This window comes from Gorilla gorilla, chromosome 4, assembly GCF_029281585.2.
Source record: "Gorilla gorilla gorilla isolate KB3781 chromosome 4, NHGRI_mGorGor1-v2.1_pri, whole genome shotgun sequence".
NCBI classification, from domain to species: domain Eukaryota; kingdom Metazoa; phylum Chordata; class Mammalia; order Primates; family Hominidae; genus Gorilla; species Gorilla gorilla.
The window spans coordinates 109098703-109114474 of NC_073228.2; positions in this window are offsets into that span (position 1 = coordinate 109098703).

The following is a 15772-nucleotide window of genomic DNA, read 5'->3' on the forward strand; positions in this document are numbered from 1 at the left end:
AATAAGCACTTGAAAATATGTTTGGCATCACTAGAAACACAGATTAAGACTATAATGAGATATCAGTACATCCCTCAGAAGAACTAAAACAACAAATTATGAAAATACCAGATGTTGGCAAGGATGCGGAGAAACTGCATCCCTTGTACATTGTGGGTATGTAAAATGGTACAGGCACTTTGGGAAATAGTTCAGCAGTTTCTTGAACAACTAAAAGGACATTCATCATAAATGCCAGATATTGCACTCCTGAATCAGAGAAGTTGATTAAGGCTTATGTCCACAAAAAATTGTGCATGATTGTTCATAACAGTGTGAATACTAATAGCTCAAAATTAGAAACAGACACAACTTCCCTCAATAAGTTAATGATTAAACAAACAGTGGTGTATTCAAACCATGGAACACTACTCAACAATACAAAGCAATAATCTACTGATACATCTACAGCTTAAATAAACCTCAATGGCATTATGCTGGGTGGAAAAAAAATTTTGGAAGTTCACATACTGCATATTCTCATTTTTATAGAATTCTCAAAACTGCTTCATCAAAAACATGTAAAACAGTTTAGGGTTGCCAGGAGTTAGATATTTCAGAGGTGTTGGTGTAAAAACACTTAAGGAAGAACTCTGTGATGATGGAAGAATTCTGTATTTTCATTACAACGCAAATAATTACAGAAAACTGCATTGTGATAAAAGGACATGTGAAGCCATACATCACATTCTACCACGGTCACTTTCCTGATTTTGATACTGCACTGTATAGCTATAGGATGTAAACACTGGAGAAAACTGGGTCAAAAGTACAACTTTTGTACTATCTTTACAACCTCATGTAAATCTACAGTTATTCCAGAACATTAAAAAAATGAGAAACATAATCATGGCACACTGTAATAATCATATGTGAGTATTTGCAAAGGTATATTTTTAACTAACCCACCATTTTTATATCCTGACATACCAAAATGGAAGGTCAATATATAACCTTCAAACTTAATGAATCAGAAGATAGCAGTAGTGGCTCTTAATAGAAAAACCTTAGACAAATTAAACTTAACAGGATTTAATTGAACAAAAAATGATTGACAAATCTGGCAGCCCCTAAACCACAATAGGTTCATAGAGGCTGCAGTGCAGTCACACAGTGAAAGATTTATGGCCAGAAAAAGGAAAGTCAAGTACAGAAAAGAGAATTCAAGTACAGAAACAGCTGGATTGGTTACAGTTCAGTGACTGCCTTATTTGAACACTCTTCAAAAAGTTGGCCACCCTTGATTGGCTAAACTCAACGACTGGCACAAGAGTAGGTTACAGTCTGTTTAACCATCCAGTTAGATTACAGTTCAGTAGGTCCAGATAAATTTTTAGGCTGAACTTAAAATATGTAAGGAGGGAGCTTTAGGGTAAACTTAATCTAACAAGTTGCATGGTATTTAGAAATATGTAGAAGTGGAAATAGCATAAAAATAGCTAAAATAATTAAAGTGGTTATATTAGTCCATTTCTACACTGCTATAAAGAACTGCCCAAGACTGGGTAATTTATAAAGTAAAGAGGTTTAATTGACTCACAGTTCAGCATGGCTGGGGAGGCCTCAGGAAACTTACAACCATGGCAGAAGGCAAAGGGGAAGTAAGGAACCTTCTTCACAAGGGAGCAGGAAGGAGAAGTGACCAGCAAAGGGAGAAGATCCTCTTATAAAAACCATCAGATCATGTTAGAACTCAGTCACTATCATGAGAACAGCAGGAGGGCAACTACCCCTATGATTCATTTACCTCCACCTGGTCTCTCCTTTGACACATGGGGATTATGAGGATGATGCAAATTACAATTCAAGAAGAGATTTTGGGTGGAGACACAGCCAAACCATATCAGTGGTGCTTCTGAGAATGGATAAAGGAGAAAAGTGTGGAGAGGAGCTAAGAACACTGATTGCTTTAAAAATTAAATGTATCAGTACTATTTCATAGTTAAACAATGGATATGTTAATTTTAAAAAAAGAAAAGTAAAAAATAAGAGGGAAAGTAAGGACATGTTTAGTGTAAGTACTTAGAGCAACTGGACAAGTTGTGATATTTACAAAATAACTAGCTACATAAAAGGCAAAGACAAGCTTGTACTTAAAGCTACTTTCAGGTGGTAGCTTCTCTTTAATTATTAATAATTTTGCATAGTTGGATACACGTTATATGTTGCTGTATACATTTTCAATCTGGATTCTGAAGGCATATTTTGCCTTTAAAAGTCAAAATAATAATAGCTTTTATTTTAATGACTAAAATTCTTAGTAGCTCTGGGTTCTAGGTCAACATTCTTATGGTCCATATCTTGATCATTTGGAAGTGAACAGTGTTTTCTTGAGGTTCACAGCAATACTGAAAAGAAAAAGATTATGTTCTAATACTAAAATACCAATAGTCTCTATGTCTTATTGAGAAATTAAGAGGCTTTTCTTTCACACAACCACACCAACCTTTCCTGATAAGTCTTAGATTTGTCTACCTAAAAAAAATTTATTAAAAATGCATTTGTATAGAGACTATCATATGTACTGAAAACAAACTGAGAAATAAAACAGTCACATTTCATTGGTAAATACCAAAATGGGATAATCAGTATCACCAAAACAGTGTTGGGAAATATAGATAAGTTATATTAAAGATCCATGTAACTCAATATTACTTCTAGAAAGGTAAATTTGTTATCGTTGAATTATTCACAGAAATATTTTCTCATATCAATTTTAAATTGCTTTGAGTTAGATTAAATACGTGTGTCAATAGATTTCTATATTCTACAAAGATGTTTTAATTATATAATGAGTGCAATGAAGACCAGAAATTAACCCAGAGCTCACCCAAGGGATAATTTTTTTTATTTACAGAGTGACTACTTATTTATTCTGCTCTTCGTATCTTTAACACCCTCATTAATTTTCCTTAAGCTTCTAATTTGGAATGAAATTGCAATATCCCAAGATCATCTCCAAGAAGAGCACCAAGATTTTAATATTGTATACTATGCCCCTAGGCTATATCCTAGGACTACTAAGCACATTATTCCAATATTGCTAAAGCACATAATGAACTGTGTTAAACACTAATCAAATATTTAAATAAATTCATTTCGCTGGATGATGCTATTGCTAAGAACTTTGCTTAGTTAATTCATTGATTAAGTCAAGTAATTATTTTAATTGAGCTATTTGATGGATTATTTAATCACAAAGTATTTGTTAAAAACATCTATTTGGGGGTCATAAAATAATTTTCTACTACTTTAAATGCAATCCCTCTATATAAAAATGTTTTCTGATTAAAAAGTTTAAAACTTCTAAAGTGTAGACATTTTTATGCAAAACTTGTGCATTTTGGAGAAACGCATATAAGACCCCAAACAATATACTCCAAAGATACTACCTTATACTTATTACACATGTTGGATTCTAGAAAAGAAATATTATATTCAGTTACACTGGCCATGACTCTAGCTCTTGGGTGAAAAATAAATCTTATTAAACATTTTAACTGGCCTCTGGAAAGTTATACTGATCTGTATTGATTCTTTATGATAAAGGGTTGGAAAAAGTTACATTCAAAAAAGGACTTTATGCATTTGGGATTGAATTGAGGAATTCAGTACATATTTGTTAACTTGTTCGTCAAATTTTACTCTGTTTTTATTCAACTCTCTACCTGTATTTCATAAGGATTTCCATTGTTCCAGACACTAGTAGAAGTCTTGACAATAAAGCCCCTCTTCAGATTTCTAGTGACAGAAAATGTGAGTTAGTTTTCATATTCTCCTGCTTATCGTGTATATTTATAGGTTTAGCAATTTAAAATTATTATTTGAGGGACAAATAAGGTTTCCCTCTGAAAACTATACTTAAGAAAACAGCACAAAGTAAATGAGATTTATCATCTAAATAAAATGTATGCATTGTTTGCATTTAATAGATCAAGGAGATATAGAAATGTTCATCTAGATTGTCATTTTCTTATGCAAATGCAATACTAACTCCGCTACATCCCAGTCCTACCTAGGACAATTCATTTCACCTAAAATAATAGAAAATACTTTTGAGCTATACTGTACATTTTAAGCTGAGTAGAGATTTATTTTCATTGTAAATAGTATTTGATATGTAATGTGTAACAAATAGATTATTAGATTCTTGATTTTCACATGAGCTGAGGTAGCAGCAAGTAAAAGAACATGAAAGCCTTAAAAAATTTTCTCCTAATTAAGGGAAACATTAATTCACCTTAAAAATTGGCTCAAATGATTATCATTCCAATAATACCAATTCACTTATCATTGCAAACATTGTATCTAGTTAAAAAGGAATTTTTTCAATTGCATATACCTGCCAATAAGCTCTATTTTTCTTTCCACTCTAATATTTGATTATAATTTATTTTATAATTTGCTTCCCTTTGAAACGACATATTTATCAAATATTGTTTTGGGTTTTATTTTCAAAACAAAATTTGTAAAATCACTTTTAGAATCAAATAAAACATCAAACAAAAATTTTCATAAAATCTTTTTGTGGATAAAATATTTAATATGCAACTATAAAGAATTTTACTTTGTTTTTGCTTCATAAATACTTTATTACTAATAATATATAAATCACCTCTAAAGGATTTGATCATTCCATTAGCTCCTATTAAGGCCATATACTATTTAGATTAGTAAAACATAAAGTAAAGGTGTTAAGGTCTGAGGTTCTTTTTTATATAACCTTAAAATATGTTTTGAGCGCATATAAACACACACTTTCCTTACATGGAAGACATTTCTCATCACTGGAGATCTATGAAGTATACACTAACAGAAATCCTGTGCAACATTCTTGTTTAGAGGGTATCACCATGGATACTCAGATTATCATTTTATTTTCATTCATTCCAAGCAATTCTACTGCTTTACAATAATTCAATCCATGGCCTGAATTCATAGGTACAAACAGTATCTATATACAAACACTTGTATATCATTAGTGTTTTTGTCTTACATTTAACAAATGTTTATTTGAATTTATCTCAAATTAATTTATATGTATGTTAAAAAGGAACAAGAATCCTTATTTTTTAATTGTGTTACTCTTTAATAAGTTTCTGTATTATTCATTAATTAGGGCTATTTACTTTTCTTATTCACCATTATCTGAATTAGCTTAATTTTTTTCCTTTTAATATAAAGACACTAGAAGTTTGCATCACCATTGATAATGGATACTTACAATACCTACACGCAATATTACAATCTCTTTCAGGTATCAATTAATTAAATTAACAGGTTATATGAAGTTATTTGTATTACTTTGTATTTGAAGGTCTTTATGTTGTTTCGGACAGGTATATTGAACCTGACATCATGAGAGGTAAACCACCACTTCATACTAATATAGTGGGTTTTTTTTGTTGTTGTTAGTTTTAGAAGAATTATAGAAATCATTCTTTTTGTGAAATTGTCTTAAATATGTTTTGTTTTTTTACACTTAAAAATATATTTAATAAATATGTATATATTCAAGGGTACAACATAATTTGATATATACAGTGTAGTGACTGCCACAATTAAATTAATACATTCATCACCACACATACCATATCTTAGAACCCAGAACTTATAAGTGAAACTTTATACTGTTTTACCAATGTCTCTTGCTATTCCCCACTTGCAATCCCCTAGTTAGCACTGTCCTACTCTGTTTCTATGAATTTGATTTTTTAGTTTCCACAAATAAGTAAGATAATACAGTACTTGTCTTTTTGTTTCTGGCTTATTGCACTTCTCATAATGCCCTCTAGGCTCATTCATGTTTTCACAAACAGTAGGATTTCCCATTTTTTTTATGGCAGAATATATTCCATTGTTCTTGTATAAAAACATGCACACAAATACAGACACCAAATTTTTTTTAATCCATTATTGGTTGATAAACAGGTCATTTTCATATCTTGGCTATTGTGAATAATGGTACAATGAACATGAGGATACATATATCCAATATATTAATTTTATTTCTTTTGGATATAGATTAGTTTTCCATTTTTTACACAATTTGGGAAGTAGAGAGCTGGAAATATTTAGTGAATAGCACTTTTTTATCATTCTTTTTTTTCTTTTTCAACTTTTATTTTAGATTCAGGGGGCACATGTGCAGGTTTTTTACCTGGGAATCTTGAATGAGGCTGAGATTGGGGGTATGAATGATACTGTCACCTAGGTACTGAGCAAAGACATATCAGTTAGTTTTTCAACCATTGCCCTCCTCCCTCCCTATCCCTATAGTAGTCCCCAGAGTCTATTGTTGACATCTTCATGTCCATGAATACCTGATGTTTTTAGCTCCCACTTATAAATGAGAACATGGAATATTTGGCTTTCCATTCTTGTATTAATTTTCCTAGCATAATGGCCTCCAGCTGCATCCATATTGCTGCAAAGGACATTCTTTCTTTCTTTTTCATGGCTGCGTAGTATTCCGTGCTATACATGTACCAAATTTTCTTTGTCAAATCCACATTGATGGGCACCTACTAGGTTGATTCCATCATCTCAATAGATGCAGAAAAATCTTTCTATAAAATCCAATGCTTTTATGATAACCCTCAAGAAACTACACATCAAAGGAACATACTTCAAAGTAATAAGAGACATCTATGACAAACCCACAGCCAACATGATACCAAATGGGCAAAAACTGGAAGAAATCTCCTTGAGAGCTGATGCTTTGTTCTTTGATACACTTTAGTTAAAAGTATTGAAGGACTTCAGGGTACCATAGACAAAAGCAAAAAAGTAAAATAATTTATAACTAAATGTTATAATTAAATTGAGGCACCATCATCGATTTTTACTTCTTTCCCATGAGGTGTTTGTTAATTTTGCTAGACAGCTTCCAATCTTTAATAGGTAATTTTGGCAATAAGGTTTGATTTAAATGACAAGTATTAACACATTCAATAAGAACATATGAAGCCAATAATGCATTCTTAGTTATAGTAATAAAAAAGTCATATTGAAAGACAAGTTTAAAATATTGCCAAATAAAATTTAAAAATTATATAATATTGACCTCTGTCATTACTTAATAAAATGGCGGTGATCACCATCTTCTGGTGGCTGGCATTTTTACAGCACTATATGTTTAAGAACTTTACAAATATTTTACGTAACACCTGTGAAATGCAATTGTATCTGTAAATGTAAATTATAGATGCCTATGAAGATATTCATCTTCTGATTTGATATGTGTTTTGTAACTTCATTTCATGAACCAAGATCTGTGCAAGGAACCATGAAAAATATAGTAAAGGCTGACATGGCCCCTGCTATCAAGAGTAAGAAAAGTTGTGCAGATTATATGAAAAATAGAACTTAAGATTCAAGCAATGGACCCAGTGGACAAAACCAACAAACAAAAACGTCAACAAAGAAAACACTAAGTGGAACTAGGATTGGTTATGTAAGTGGAACCAGGATAAAAATGAAAGGTTACCTTGGTAGAAGTAGGATAAAAATATAGATAGGATAAGTTTTTCTGTTATTCTTTTGTCATTTACCATTATACATAGTCATTAATATATATTATATACTAAAACTCTTTATTTGTATGAATTATACACAAGTTTTACATAGAATTTCTTCATATAAAGGATATATTTGGCAATAAATATATGTTACATGATAAACTCTTTATATCTTTACTAATGTCCAAATTATATCTAATCTCTAACTAATTATATCTAATCTCAAATCGTAAAGTCACAAGAGGACTGAAAAATAAAATCTTATTTATGAAATGATATATGCATGATATATCTTTTATATATATCTGAATCATGTTTTATCAAGTTTCTGATTTTTGAAAAAGTTTTAATAATGATTGTTACTTCTTTGAGTGTCTTAGCTACAAAATCGGGGTGATTATCTTTGCCAGTGAACCAAAATGAAACATTTTCATGTTTAATACGTTTAAAATTTCGAAACCAAAGATTAAGCATTCCCTTTGAGAAAATTAAACTGAAATCTGGCCAGGCTCTGGAGACAAAGCAAATAACAAAAATGTCAGAGAATCAACAAGCAAAAAAGACCATCTCATAAAAACATGTGCAGTTGATGAGATAATCTCAGGGTAGGTGAAGAAAGGCAAATAGCTGGAGTCAATAGAGTAGGTAATGGGCATCAGTGAACCTTTTCACAAATCCAAAAAGCGTTGTGAAATTCTGTGCTGATTCAAGTATTATAGAGTAGATTTTAAATTGCACTTTTTAAAAAAATATGTATTATTTTACAAAAACGATACTTCAAAAACTTATTAGTCTCTCTTTACATAAGCCTTAGAACTAGGACAAAAATTCAGGTATCACTCTCCTAATTAAATCCATCAATTAACAATAAATTTTGGTATTTGAATAAGCAAGTCAGGAGACTTATTTTTCAACTAAGAAAAGGTTGAATGCTAGGTATGTTGTAGGATTATTAAAATGTCAAATTAAGAATATTACATTTTGATTTATACTGTTATTTATATTATTAATTTTAATCATTTAGAAAAGAAGTTTGTAAGAGTTTTTATTTAGAATAGAGCAAGAGAGCAAAAGAGAAATAATATAAATGAGAGTTGTGAACCAAAACATATATAGCATGTAAAAATTTCAATAAAATATACTTAAAAATCATTAAAAAATAATATAAAGTTACCTTATTATGGGCTCTTCATTAAAAATGAAGACCTCTTTAATAAATATAAATTTTATTAAGTAATTGAAGCGTTCTTCACATACGAAATCTTAGTGAAAAAAAGGAACAGGCTACATTATGTTCCTGCAATTTTGAAAATAGTCTGACTTTTTAACACACAAAATCAAAGATGCCATTAGAACATGATTTTGCTCTCAAGAACTGTTCTTTCATTTATTATCTTACTTTGATGGAGTATAGAGTAATATAGAGAAGCAAGAAAAGCCTGATTTTAGTATGAGTTGAAACCAGTAGGAGCATTATTGGGTATTAGTAGGAATAAGAAATACGATGGCCCAAGGAAATCTCACGTTAATTACTGTTTTGACCAAGAGTTCCATTTCAACGTTGCTTAATGTCTTCCCATTTAATGCCCTCTCACCCCACGCATCATTACAACAATGTACGTTCCATGAAGTTTAGTAGGAGCATTTTCAGAAGCATGGTAGTCACAGCTTGCCCATATAGCTTTAAATTCCAATTTTGGAGAATTGCCTTCTTCAAGTATTACATTTGAGATTACCCACTGTCATATCCTGTTAGCTATGCCTTGTGTACTTTTATTAAATTATTCTCTTTTTCATGTCAGAGAAATTCTGATGGTCTGATGATGAGATAGAGTGCAAAAAGAATAGAGATCCACTTCTAGAGGTAGATAGTAGAATAGTGGTTACTAGAGGCTGGGAAGTGGCGGGGGATAGGGAAAGATGATGGTTAAAGGACAAAATTGCAGGTAGATAAGAGGAATAAGCTCTCGTGTTCTATAGCACTGTAGGGTATCTGTAGTTAACAACTTATTACATATTTTCAAATAGCTGGAAGAGATAATTTGTAATGTTCCTGATGCAAGAAATAATAAGTGTTAGACATGATGAATAGGGTAATTATCCTGATTTGATCAGTATATATTGTGTTGAATTGAAAAATCACTATATATTTCATAAATATGTAAAATTATTATGTATCAATTTAAAACATAAGTAATTTTTAAAATATCTAAATCAAGTTGTGGAAAAACTAAAAAACAAACATTTAAACATTTAGTGTATATTGCCATAGTCTTTCTGAAGATATTATTAAATTCATTCCTACCAGTGATGTTTAGGGGTTACTACTTTCCAAATGTTTAACAATCTTGGATATAATGTAAATGTTTAATATATGCCATTATGTAAGAAAAGAAAAAGAATAGAGATTCATACACCTATAAAACATTGTCTTTCTGAAATTTCTCCAAAGTAAGTGATTTAGCTTCTGTGACATTTCTCCTTGATATTTATTTATTCATTTATTTAGAGTTAGGGGCTTGCTCTGTCTCCCAGGCTGGAGTGCAGTGGCACGATCATAGCTCACTGTAACCTCCAACTCCCAGCCTCAAGCGATCCTACTGCCTCAGTCTCCTGAGTAGCAAGGAGCACAGGTGTATGCCACCATGTCTGGTTATTTTTTAAATACTTTGTAGAGATGCATGAAAAACATTATCACATACTTAAAATATTCTAATACTTAGACATTTTCCAATGACTGGACTGATTTTAAATGAATTACATTTAAATAAAATTAATTTTAAATTATTTACTGTTCCCCAGACTGGTCTCGAACTCCTGACCTCAAGTAATCCTTCTATCTTGGCTTCCTAAAGCTAAGGGATTACAGGCATAAGCCACCATACCTGCCCTCTACTTAACTTCAATCTGCTAAATTTTCATATTTAACAAAGTTTATAATCTCTATTCCTCTATCAAAAAAAAACATGGAATATGGACACAAGTTAGATGAAAGATCAAATGCTCTCTGGCAAAGAGAAAATTGTACCTATAACTCATTTTTAAGTAGTCTGTTTACTTTTAAAAATAAAAGCAATTAATATTGACATGTTTGTATTCCATCTCTATCAAAACTGTTTAAAATTCTGGACATGTTAGAATATTATGATTTTTCCCAAGATTATTCAGGAATTAGAGAGTTATATTTTTAAAAGTAGAAAAGTAGCTTTCAGGAAACATTATAACATTCTAAGTTACTCAATTTATGACTTTTTAAGTATTAATTTTTAGTTGAATACAGTTTCTTTTTGAAGAAAGGAAAGGTAATCGTTCTTTAGATTACATCTTTGCGGAAATGTATGAGAGAAATTCATAGTCACTAAACTTAAGGCTTATTATGCGTTAATTTAGGGTATTTTATTAAATAAGCATTATTTTCTACTACTGAATATAAACTAATAGAAGTCACATGGTCTTTTGCAAATAATTTTTTAGTGTTCTGCTTTTGTTTATGTTGCACATAGACATTGAAAAATAGGTAATCATAATAAGTTGAGCAATATGTCATAGAACATTGAAAGTTTTAAAGTTGGGAAAATATTGAAGGGGCTACATTTTTTCTGAAATAAAGAAAATGAAATAAAGATTGGAGAAGAAAGAGGTTAGGACACAAGAAAAAGTGTGATTAATCACACTGACCCTTCAATGAACTGGAATTATCAGTTCCTGGTTCATTGTCATGGTTAAGTTTTCCTGAATGCCAACCACCTACTTTCTAGGTGCTCTCCTGCTAACTTCTATTAGAACACAGAATCTCTGGTGTGTCTAGAACAACACTATCAGTATGGTAGTCACTAGGCACCTGTGGCTATGCAGCACTTGTAATATGGCTAGAACAATGAGTGAGTAAATAATTTTAAATTAATTTTATTTAAATTTTATTTAAATCTAATTCTGAGAATAAAAATATTATTAGAATATTTTAAGTATGTGACAATGTTTTTTCACTATAAATTGTATACAATTTAAATAGAGAGAAGGTATTTCTGATGACAATATAGCGTTCAAATTGAAATGTTACAAACATTTCTAAGTGTTGCAAACCATATTAAAAAGATTTAGTTCAGAAAATTTATATTAATTTCATTTTGAAATAACTATAGCATTGTATAACATGCAAACATCCATATACATATACGTGCATATACTCTTTGTGTGCATATGTAAAGAAGCATTTTCTTTAAACTGTAGTACCGGAAACCACACAAATATGCATGAGAAGTAGACAGTAAATACATTTTCACATACACATTAAATAGAATGCTGTAAATCAATGGTAGAAGGAATAAGTCCTAGCATTCAGTAGCGCAACAGGATTTATTATATATTTCAAAATAGGTAGAAGAGATTTGTAATGTTCCCAACACAAAGAAAGAAAGAAATATTTGAGTTGATGGATATCCCAATTGCCCTAATTTGATCATTACACATTGTGTACAGGTATCAAAATCACATGTACCTCCAAAATATGCATAATTATTAAATATCAATTAAATAAATAACTATGCTCTAAGCATCAATAGGAATAAATCACAAAACACGTTTTTTGAAAGAATCTAGTAATAATAAAACCTATACTCTTTCATTTCACCTAAAGTTCAAAATTAGAGAAAGCCCGATCAAATTATTTTCAGAGCCATACATGTGGTGAACTTTTAAAGACACTCAAGGGAGTGAATAATAACACTTACAGTTTGTTCTTACCTCTGGAGTGGGAATAAAGGCAAGTGTCCAGGGAAAGGCCCAGGAAAATGTCTATGTTGCCAATATTTTATTTCTTATGCTGGGTTTTTAATGCATCTTTAAACTGGATATATGCATTTCATATACATCATTTACTGTAAAAGATATTGCATAATATAAAACAGAATAAACTAATTTTTTAAAGTTATTAAAATTTACTTTATAATCCAGTATTGGTCTATTAATTGCAATGTTTCATAATTTTAAAAATTAGTTTTATTAAGGTATGACTCACATAACACAAATGTTAGCCATGTAAATGTATAATTCAACAATTTTTAATTTATTAACAGAATTATGCAATCATAATGATAATCTAATTTTAGAATATTTTCATCACCCCAAAAAGAAACTCTATACTCATTAGTAGTCATCTCTTCCCAGTTTCAGCAGCCTTCTCTCTCCAGCTTCAGATTCCCACTAATCTGCTTTCTGTCTCTATAGAGTTGACTTATCTTGATATTTCATGTAAAGAGAATCAAGAAATTTGTGGTAATTAGAACTTATTTCTTTTACTTACTTTGATGTTTTCAAGGTTAATCCATTTAGTGGAATGTATCAGTAATTTATTATTGTTTATTATAAAACATATGTTTTATGTATAGATACACCTTATTTAATTTACCCTTTTATCAGTTGATGGACATTTGGATTCAATTCACTTTTTTTGTCTATTTTGAATAATGCTCCTTTGAACAAACTTTGTGTGGACATAGTGTTTTCATTTCCATTAAATATATATCTAGGAGTGAAATATACATGCCATAGGTTAACTCTTAACATTTTCTCATTTTTAAGGAAATGACAAACTATTCCAAAGTGGCTATGCCATTTTATATTTCCATTGGCAATTTATGAGGATTTGAACATCTCCACACACTTACCAATACTCATTATTGTTAGTCTTTTTCATTGAAGTCATCCTTGTGTATCGAAGTACTGTCTCATCATGTTTTTATTTGCATTTCCCTAATCAAAAATGTTACTACACATTTTTAAAATGTACTTATTGGCCAGGTATCTTTTATAAAGAAATGCCTAGTAAAGCTTTGCCTAAGTTTTAACACATTTATCTTTTAATTATTTAATTGTGTTGCTTTATATATTGTGAATATAAGACCATTACCCAATGTACCATTTATAAATATTTTCTCCTATCTCGTATATTGTCTTATCACTTCTTTATAGTATCATTTGTAGTACTTTTTTTCTAATTTTGGTAAGGTCAGTTTCCAACATTTGTGATTTTTGTGTCATATCTAATAAAACATTACCTAACCTAAGGTGTCAAATATTCACTGATAAATATTCCTCTAAGTATTTTATCATTATACCTCTTATATTTACGTGTATGATCCACTGGTGTTATTTTTTGTGTAAGACGTAATAAAGAGGTATGATTTCATTCTACGTGACATGGATGGCCACCTGTCCTAGTACCATTTGTAAAAATAAATAAATAAATAAATCAGACAAATAAATTCTTTTATTGAATTGTCTTGGCATCTTATGGCCAAAATTCAATTGGCCATAGATGTGGTGGTATACTTCTGGACTCTAAATTCTGCTCAATTAATTTATATGTTTATGCTACCTAATCTCCATTACCATAGCTTTGTAATAAAAGTTGAAGCCTGGATGTTTGAATCTTTCAACTTTCTTCTTTTTCAAGACTGTTTTGGCTTTTCTAGGTCTTTCGCATTGTCATATACATTATAGGTTCAACTTGTTTTATTTTTTGCAAAAATGGCAGCTAGATTTTGATAGAGATTGTGCTGAATACATAAATAAATTTTGGAAGTATTGCCATCTTTATGTTAAGTTTTCCAACTACTGACATGATATATCTTTCCATTTATCTATGTATTATTCTTTAATTACATTCAATAATGTTTTGTAGTTTCAACGTACAATGTTGGCGCTTTTTTGTTAAATGTATTCCTAAGTATTAAAAAATTATTTTGATGCTATTTTAAATGGAATTGCTTTCATAATTTTTACACATTGTTCACTATGTGTTTATCAATATATTCATTTTCTGGTAGGATGCAGTGGCTCATGACTGTAATTCCAGCACTCTGGAAGGCTGAGGCAGACTGATTGCCTGAGGTCAGGACTAGTCTGGCCAACATGGTGAAACCCCGTCTCTACTAAAAATACAAACAAAATACTAAAAATACTAAAACATACTAAAAATACAAAACAATTAGCCAGGTGTGGTGGTGTGTGCCTGTAATCCCAGCTACTCGGAAGGCTGAGGTAGGAGAATTGCTTGAACCAGGGAGGTGAAGGTTGCAGTGAGCCAAGATCGCGCCACTGCACTCCTGCCTGGGTGACAGAGGAAGACTTCGTCGCTCTGTCTCTCTCTCTCTCTGTCTCTCTGTCTCTCTCTCTCTCTCTCTCTCCCTCTCTCTCTCTCTATATATAGTACTCATTTTCTATATTGATATTTCTATATTAATCTTGTATCCTGCAAACTTGTGGAAATAATGTATTAGTTCTAATTTTTAATTGATTCCTCAAGATGTTCTACATACAAGATGATACAATTTGTAAATAAGATAGCTTTTCCAACTTGAATGCCTTTTAAGTCTTTTTTTTTTTTTTCCTAATTGGCCTGGTTAGAACTTTCAGTGCAATATTGAGCAGAAATGTTAAGTGCAGAGCAGATATTCTATCTTGAGCCTGACCTTCAGGAGAAAACATTTTGTCTTTCTCCATTAAATATGATCTTATCTGTGGGTTTTTCATACATGGCCATTGAGGTTTAAGAGATCCCCTTCTATTCCTACTTCGTTAAGTGAGTGTGTGTGTGTGTGTGTGTGTGTGTGTGTGTGTGTGTGTGTGCGCGCGCACGCGTGCTTAATCATGGAAGTTCTGTCAAATGCTTTTTTGATTTTTCCATGGTAACCTTGCATTACTAAGAGAAATTCACTTGGTCATGTGCCTAATCTTATATATGTTGCTGGATTTTACTTTGCTAATATTTTGTTGAGGATGTTTGCATATATATTCATAAAGATGATTTGTCTGTAGTTTTATGTTATTTTGATTTAGACATGAGGGTAATGCTGTTTTCCTAGAATTGAAATAAGAGGTAGAAAGTGTACCTCCTGTTCTATTTTATTTTGCAAGTGCCTATGAAGAAATAATATTAGTTATTCTTTAAATGTTTGATAGAATTCACATTTAAGCCATCAGGAGCTGACATACTTTTTGGTGGAAATTATTTTAAGTTAATAATTCAATACACTGCTTTTTTATAGGTCTATTCAGATATTCTAATAGTTTTCATCAGTATTGGTATGATGTTTCCTTTTTAGGAATTTGTCCACTTAATCTAAGTTATCTAATTTTTTGGAATATAGTTGTTACTGAAAGTGACATCCTTTTTAATTCTATTTTTAGTAATTTAAATTGTTTTTTTTTTG